The sequence below is a fragment of the Brienomyrus brachyistius genome, chromosome 4, assembly GCF_023856365.1.
Source record: "Brienomyrus brachyistius isolate T26 chromosome 4, BBRACH_0.4, whole genome shotgun sequence".
Taxonomy (NCBI): Eukaryota; Metazoa; Chordata; class Actinopteri; order Osteoglossiformes; family Mormyridae; genus Brienomyrus; species Brienomyrus brachyistius.
Window position 1 is genome coordinate 8453792 of NC_064536.1, and position 8723 is coordinate 8462514.

Sequence of the window (8723 nt, forward strand, 5' to 3'; positions counted from 1 at the left end):
CAAGAAAAGTCGTTGACGCACAAGAATTTGCACCCTATTTCCCGACTGTTTGGAGCAGATGTTGTCGTACTCGCCGGCCATGAGGGCTTCGCTCTTATGAGCGACCGAGGAGGGATCATCTCTCACAGCACCCCCTGAAGGCCTGGCGTGAACAAACCAGTGTACACCTAGGAATTGGCCAGCTCTAGGGACATTCCTCAAGGGAGTTTTTCAGCATGAATCATGCAGCCATCCACAAATCTGACAATGGATGCCTTTAGAGTTTCCTTTGCTTGAGAGATGTAGTTCATGCCTTAGGAATGTAAAAGCTGGGACTAACTGTGACTGACTAACAGTGTGGATGGTCAGGTTCCTGTTCTACTGGCGGGAAATAGTGCAACAGTGATTACAGCTCCTGGGATTCAATAAAATACCAAAGTTATTGGTCAAATTAGAGAGTCTTTCTGCCATAATGCTCTGGCTTTGTCGTAAGAGGTGGTCAGACAGGGAACAGTCTTGGTGTTTCAGAGGCCACAGAGCATTATGGGTAATAAGATCTGTGCCTGTTGTTGGACTCACTACTTCTCTCAAAACCAGGAGTGGCCAGTCTTATCCACAAAGGGCCGGTGTGTACGCAGGTTTTTGGGATAACCTTTAGGTCAGCTGTTCACACCTAGGTCTAATTAGTAATCTAATTAGGACTAGCAGTGAAAACCTGCACACACAGAGGGGTTTCAGGTTAAGATTGGCCACCCCTGCTCTAAACAGATCTACTGTAAGCTAAAGTTTACAAGACATTAAATTCAGTGCTTTGCAATTTTATGAATCATTTCTACTGAGATGATGATGATTTTCCAGAAATAGGGGAGATGCTGAATCTCCTTTTCGGGGGAATGAATTCATTGTTTTCAAAGGCTGTTACAGATACGTTTGGTCATGCAAAACCGCCCTTCTGTGCTGCCTGGAAGCTGGACGTGAAACGTGCCTCTTGAGGTCTTTTCAGACCAGCCAGATGTTTCCAAGAACAAATGGCTAATATTTCAAAGGACGTCCTACTGACTCCTAAAGAGATTAGTAATTCAACACCTGTCATCTTTTGGTTCCACTGTATTGCACAAAATGGCAGGAAAATGGCGTATATACCTTCAGAGGGGTCTCTGGGGGACAGATTCAATGGTCGCTTTTTTCCCAGGCTAAAAGTGCCAAGTGTCAGCATGAGCGACGCGCTTGAATCCCGAGCCGTCTGGACCTCAGAAATTCTGAAAGCCAGCGAGGTCGAGCGGTGGAGACACCGGGCCAGTGGTGTCCCGAACGACGCCTGACGGAATCCTTGACAGATTTGGACTTTATTAGCCTTGAGTTTGTTTCTGTAGAGAAGATGTTCCCTCGTACTTTAATGATGCTGCTTTTAGGGGAACATTCTGCCCTCAGCTGTCTGGAGACTCTGGGAATGTGGTCACAGCCTCAGTGTTGGGAGGGGAGGCTTTCCCCAGTGGTGATGACATTGGCTGGCCACCAGACCAGCCCCCTCTCCCCCCAGGCCATCATGAAACAAGCTTGGACAGACAGGCAACACCTCCAGATTAGAAGTGTGAAATCGGCAGGCTTGTCAGCTGGTTGGATTGTTCCGGATGGTTGCCTCTAGTGAGCAGATGTTACTGTTCTTCTCCATATAAAGCAAGTTAGTCCCTCTCAGCACATTGCTGAAGCACAAGCTAGTGGTGGGGGTGTGGGGGGGGGGGTGGGGGTTCTGCTGCTGGAGGAACGGGGGCAGCTCATGCTTTGAGTGATACTGGGGCAGTCTGTGCCCTGGTTTCATTTGCTCCACGTGAGGGAGCTGGCCGGTTTCCGGACTGGCCCAACACGCCGTGTTTTTCCACAGCAACAGTGTAAATGCTCCTATATTTACCCCTGCCTGGCCGTATCACAGTCCCGTGTCCCGCAGTTGCCCCCCCCCCCCCCCCCCCCCCCGGGACAGAACTCGGAGAACTGTTGGTCCAGGATCTTTTCAGGGAAAGTACAACTGATGTGACCCAAATGTCAGAGGACCATGGGGCAGAGGGCCAGGCCTCTTCATGCCCCCTGCTGGCAAACTGCCACATGACAGAGAGTTTCGCCAGCTTTAGCTGGATATTCTGGGCTGGTGGATGCCCGGCCACCGCCCCGGCCCCTCGAACCCGATGCCCATCTGTCCCCACTGATCAACATGCCCCATAGTGACCGCTTCACCCTGTGAGCACTTTGTCCTGCCCTCCTCACCCCCGCAGGGTCCCCAGTGCCTGGGGGTGCTTTTACAGCTTCTCAGCGTAAAGTGATAGCGGTATGCTTAAAAAGTACCCCCCCCCCCCCCCCAATTGCTGATTCATGCTCCCCCCACCCGGCTGTGTGTAGTCCCGAAGCCGTTTCTGTGTTCTGCCGGAAATCCAACAGTCTTGTGAGATTTTGGGGGTCCTGAGACCTTTTGTCTCTGATGGGGTGAGGCCTGTAGAGACCAGCCAGGTCAGAGGAACTGAACCTGCTGTCGGGACTGAGGTTCTGGCCCGGTGAGGCCCGGTGAGGTCCGGTGAGTGCCGGAAGAGATTAACTGGCACATTTGGTGTGTGTTTAGGGCGGGGGCTGCCTCCCCACCCCCACCCACTGAGCACAGCAAGCTCTCTGTCATGGATGCAGACGTGGGGGATGGGGGCTTGCAAGTCGGGCTCCCCCGGGATGCATTTCACGGTAGGCCGAGTGCCGGATGACAGGGGAGCGAGCCGCAGGGATGCGGCCAGGACGAGAGGTGGAAGGCTGGCGTGCGATAAAATGTGAGGAGGAGAGGATGGAGTGACGAGTGTCCTGCGTGTCCAGGCGCGAAAGTATGGCAGCATGATTCTTCATATCTATTCTGCTCTGTTTTAAAGTTCATTAGTATTATGTGATGTGTATTACACCCCCCCCCCCCCCCAGCCAAGCCTGTTTGTTCAGTGGCTCCTGACCCTTCTGGTAAATTAAGCAGACTGCTTTCTCAGTGCTGATGGAGCAAATAGTGACAGAAACTATCTAACAGTGTGTGTGTGCGTGGGGGGGGGGCTCTACACCTGTGCTGGCACCATGACACTGATAGACTGTTAGATTAATGTGCCCCTTCCTCTTTATTGATAAGAACATACGAAACTTACAAACGAGAGGAGGCCATCAAGCTCGTTTGGGGAGAACTTAACTAATAGCTCAGAGTTGTTAAAATCTTATCCAGCTCTGATTTAAAGGAACCCAGGGTTTTAGCTTGTGCTACACTAACAGACAGACTATTCCATACTCTATCTACATGCTGTGTAAAGAAATGCTTCCTCAAATTCATTTTAAAATGTTCTCCCGCTAATTTCCACGAGTTCTAGTATTTAAACTAATATTGAAGTAGCCATTTGGCTGAACAGCATCCAGACCTGTTAGAATCTTAAACACCTGGATCATGTTCCCCGTTAGTCTCCTTTGCTTGAGGCTAAACAGATTCAGCTCAGCTAACCTCTCCTCATTAGACATTCCTCTAACACCAGAAATCATTCTTGTAGCCCAACGTTGAACCTTTTCCAAGGCAATAATGTCCTTCTTATGCTATGGTAACCAAACCTGCACACAATATTGTAGGTGGGGTCTTACCAAGGAATTATATAATCGTAGCATCACTTTCCTTGTCTTAAACTCCGCACACCTAGAGATGTAACCCAACATCCTATTGGCCTTTTTAATTGCTTCCCCACACTGGCGAGAGTGGAACATGGAAGCATCAACATACACACCGAGGTCTCATAATCAGCTATCTTTATTTCCGTGGAGCCCATAAGATATCTGTACTTTATATTTCTGCTCCCTGCATGAATTACCTTACATTTATCTACGTTAAATTTCATCTGCCAGGTACCAGCCCAGTTGGAATCCCTCCACCACCACAGTATAACGGTATGAAGAAGTTCTGTATCTTTATCACATCTAAATAAATCATGCATCCATGGTGGGAGTTCAGGGGCCCGTTCCCAGGGCCCCTGGGGTGCCGGACTCGGCCAGCAGGACGCCGGACTTCCTCCTTAATTAGTAATGAGTGCTGTGCGGAAGCAAGGAACGACACAGCACTCCATTCAAATGGCTTCACTAATGGCCTTAAACCAATTAGGGAGGGGCGTCGTGAAATGGTGGGGGACCGCCCCCCCCCCCACCCAGCGAGGGATGAGGATCTGAGGGCTAAAAACACACACACACACACACACATACATACATACACACACACACACACACACACACATACATACATACACACACACACACACACACACACACACACACTCATACATACACACACATACATACACACACACACACACACACACACATACATACACACACACACACACACACACACACATACACACACACACATACATACACACACACCGCAGATTCGCTGCTTTCTTGGCCTGGATTTTTTTTTTGTGTGGATACTTGGAGGAAGCCTCTGATTGGCTAAACCTGGTTTGACTGGAGGTGACTCTTACCTGGAGTCTGAAGACAAATGAGGCGGCCATGACACATGGCAGTTCTGGACAGAAGCTGTATGTGCATAGGCAATTTAAGGCTTCTGGCCTGGGAGGTGCGAGGTGACTCTGTGGGGGGGGGTGTAAATTTAGTGCGAAAGTCGGCGATCAAACACAGACACTTAGAACTTCATAATGGGGACAACACTCATTATTTTGTGCAAAAGGGGCACCCTCAGCGCAGGGGGGGGTTCCATGTCTGAGGAGACTGATTCCTACAGCCATGCTGTTGTTTTCCATGCTTCATGTCAGCACGTGCTTCGTGTTTAATTTTCCTGTACTGAACGGGTGTAGGAGAGGTTGTTTGCAGTGTGATTAGACTGACACACATAGGGGAAAACCTGTTTGATAGGTGGGTGTGCCCTGAACAAGCACACTCACGCACACATACGCACACACACACGCAAGTTGGTCTTCCTATCATTTCTATGCGAAAAACCCCTAATCCCAATCACGACACCCTTAACCCCACCCAGCCCTAACCTTAACCATAAGTAACCAACCAAAATACAAGACTTTTGGCACTTTTACTTTTTTGATTGCATTCACAGATTTTTTATAAAAATGAGGTTATCAAATGGGGACCTGGAGAAGTGTCCCCAAAAGTAAGGAGGTTTCAGGTTTTACTGCACTTTGGGGGCATTTTGGTCCCCAAATGTGATCTATGCAAACCCACAGACACACACACACACACACACACACACAGTCGTGTAATCATATCTATTTGGGGGCTGCTCATTTATTTCTATGGGAAACTGGTCCCCATAAGGGAAAAAAAAGATATTTATCACGTTGTAGGAACATTTGGTCCCGAACCCCACACACACACACACACACACACTTTCTCCAAGATGTTCTGCAGTAAACAGCCAGGGCGTAGTGGCCATCGCTTCCTGTTACACTGCGCTCTGTTGCCAGATAGACATTGTGTCCACGCTGGGAAGGCATGCGCCTGCATGACAGCAAATCCCGCCCTGGGGGAGGCAGAGCTGCCGCTCGATGGCCTCTGCACAGCTGGGCTGGGGAGGGACAGAACTCCCATTGTTATGAGGCAGCGCCTCGCGGGTTCCTGCTGTAACCGAAACACGTGGCACAGAGTCGGTGTAAGTAACCAAATTCTCTTCTCTGTGTGAGTTTCTCCCCAGAGTCAGAACACATGGGGGGCGGGGAGAAATGACCTGCTTTTTGCTCAGATGATCGCCTGATAGGGCCCAATGTTTCAGCCTCCCCCATAAATGTACACGCCTGCCTTTCCCGAAACCGACTCACCGGGGGCGGCAGCCTGACCCTTGCTGTCAGCAGTCTCCACTGCAGAAATCAGGACATGGGAAGTCTCTCTCTGCTCCCACGGTTAGCTTAGCCCCCACCTATTAGCTTAACCCCCACGGTTAGCTTAACACTCCCGGTTAGCTTAGGCCTCACTCATTGGTTTAGCCCCCGCCGGTTATCTTGCAGGTCAGCCAGGTCGGCAACTTTGTTCAGCTGGCCGGTGTGAGATTTTCAATTCAAGACAAGTCTGCATTTATATGTATGTGACAGTTTCATTACCTTGTAAATAGTCTATAGGGTTTGCAAACCACCCGAACGCTTTTGATGTAGCTAATTTTAGGTTTGTGATGGAATAACATAGATTTCTTCTGTGAGTGTGAGAGTCTGAAAGCGTGAGTGTCACGCCAGATGTGTGAGAGCCGGCAGCCCTGGGTTAGCTTGGCCGTTGTCAGGTAGTATTGCCCCCAGGGGTTAGCTTAGCCCCCAGGGGGCCCAGGAATTGCTTAGGTGGCATCCGACACTCGCATCGTAAATGAGGGAAGCAATAAACAAGAGCAGCGACAAAGCCCTGCCCCCCCCTCCATGTGATGCTCACAAGCGTCCTGCTGAATTAATCAGCGATGCTTCGGCCAGGGCAGCGCCCAAGCCCTCATACCCTCAAAAGGAGGTTGGGGTGTTGGGGCACAGTGTAGATGAAAATATCTGGGACTCATCAGCAGTGCAGTCGGACCATTTGCTACCGTTCCTTTGCCAGGCAGTGCCAACATTAAACAAACAAGCTAAACACCAGGCCACGTTTGTTTGAATGTTCAGAATGGATGGGGGTGCGGGGAGGAGGGGGGGGGGGTCTTCTTTTGTCTTCCGCTGCCCTGTAAACACGCCCCGCATCTTATAAACAGCCCAGGCATTTGGGGAGAAAGACGACGGTGTGGTAGGTCTTTAGGGTCTAGGAGTGAGAGTCAGTTCCTGAGCGGACGGCGTGATCTGTGCCCCTTTGCAGCACCCTGGGTGATGCCGGTCCCACGGGTAGAGGATCCGCAGCGGATGGGTGAAGCACAGCGTGTTTATGAAAGTGTACGCTCGACAGCGAGCTGCCCGCGGGAGGCCTCCGCCGTAACAGACTCCAGGCCCGTGACCCGCCCCGAATCTCACGGTGGCACCGTATCAGAGAATGTGGTACCAGGATGAAATGTAATAACAGAGCCTATGAATATGGTGTCTATGAATAGCTGCTCTCACCTCCGGCGTCGAGGAGCGCAGTGGTGGCAACCTGCCATGCTGCCCCCGTTCACCTCCCCGCAGAAGAGGGAGGGCATGGGGTAGGACAAGCGGGAGACGGGGATGAGTCCCAAACGCGCCACCTGCTGGCCAGTGCAGATGGCCACAGTTCCCCTCGCGTTCAGTGGGTATCATACCCAGGCTGGTGCTTCTCTTCTTCTACTGGATGGCCGTACGGCAGCACGGTGAACGTCAATCCCCAGCATGTTTGAGTGCTGTGATAAGCAGGGCTCAGGTTGTAATGGGATGCGCCTGGATGCCGTTTTCCTGCGGGAGAAAAATGGAAAACTACCATTGCCCCTAAATTATTCTGTGCAATTTCACTCACCTATAGGTAAATCTAATTATTTTAGCGGGACTCGGCAGCGGAAGTCGGGTATCAAACGCAGTCGACTCCAAACCGCACGACAGCTCCTGCTCATCAGCACCCTGGCAAAAATTTGGCCGCTTCCCTTGCGATATTCTACTTCAGCAGGTATGGATCTGTCCTGTGTCTGAAAGGTTGTGTGTTTGAATCCCTCGGCTGCTCCAGCGCTGGTGGGTTCTGACGGACCTGAATCTTATGTTTTTGTATGAAAGTATCTGCTAAGTAAACAAATGATAAGCTCCAGTGCCTCCTTTCCTATGGAAAATGGGGTGGGGGATTAGGTGTGTTTCCCATTTCCTGAGTACGCTGCCCCCGCTGCCACGCTGCCCCCGCTGCCCGTGTCCGTACGACGACGTCCTGCGATTCTTCAAACTTGGCCGGAGGCCGTCACCTGATGAATTCAGGTCCCTCCTTTGTCTGTTCTGTGCCCCCGCGGTCGTTAACCTGTGTTCCTGTTACGCTGACCTCCCATACAATCCCGCTATAAAAATGCGATAAGCCCCCGGCGTTAATTAATCGAACAACGTGTTGTCGAGCGGTTTTCCGAAAACGAGGCCTAGGTCAAGGTCATTGTACCCCGTGGGCTATTTCTGTCAGAATGTCTGACAGCTGCCAGCCTGGGGTGGGTGCTACACAGTAGGCCTGGTACGACGGGGGGGGGTGGGGGGGGCTGCCAGACGTCATTTCTCTGATTATGTGCAGAATTTGACCTAAAAATAGATCAGCCAAGCCCAGTGCGAGCTCAGCACGGAGAGAGACTGAGTACAGCCTGGGGGAAGGGTCCGTGCTTCAGCTGGGGGGGGGGGGGGGTCCCATGACCTTTCTGACGGTGGCGACAGCTTCGTTGGAAACATGGTGGGCCCCCAGCCCCCACTGCGGCTGCGCTTTACTGGTAGCTGCGGGGTTTGTTCCATTGTTATGGGACGCGGAGATGTACCCCCACAGGACAGGACACTATTGAGGCTGGGGGGTGGGGGGGGTGTGGGGGGCCAAGGGAAACTGTGATGATGAGGACAGATTTTAGAGGAGCGTGATGCTGTCGTGACGGCAGGAACTTGCTAGCGCCGATGGTTTTAAAGGACAGCACTGCCATCAGTGTAAAACGCAGGTTTCCTCTGGCTGTGTGTAACACAATGCAGTGTCAGGCCTCTCTCTCCCCCTTCCGACATCACACGGAACATTCCGCCGCGAGATGCCGTGAGCTCAGAGCGGCGGTCCCGCAGGACTGTGTCGTCATCGTGTGTCGGCCATAAGGCTCGAGGGTC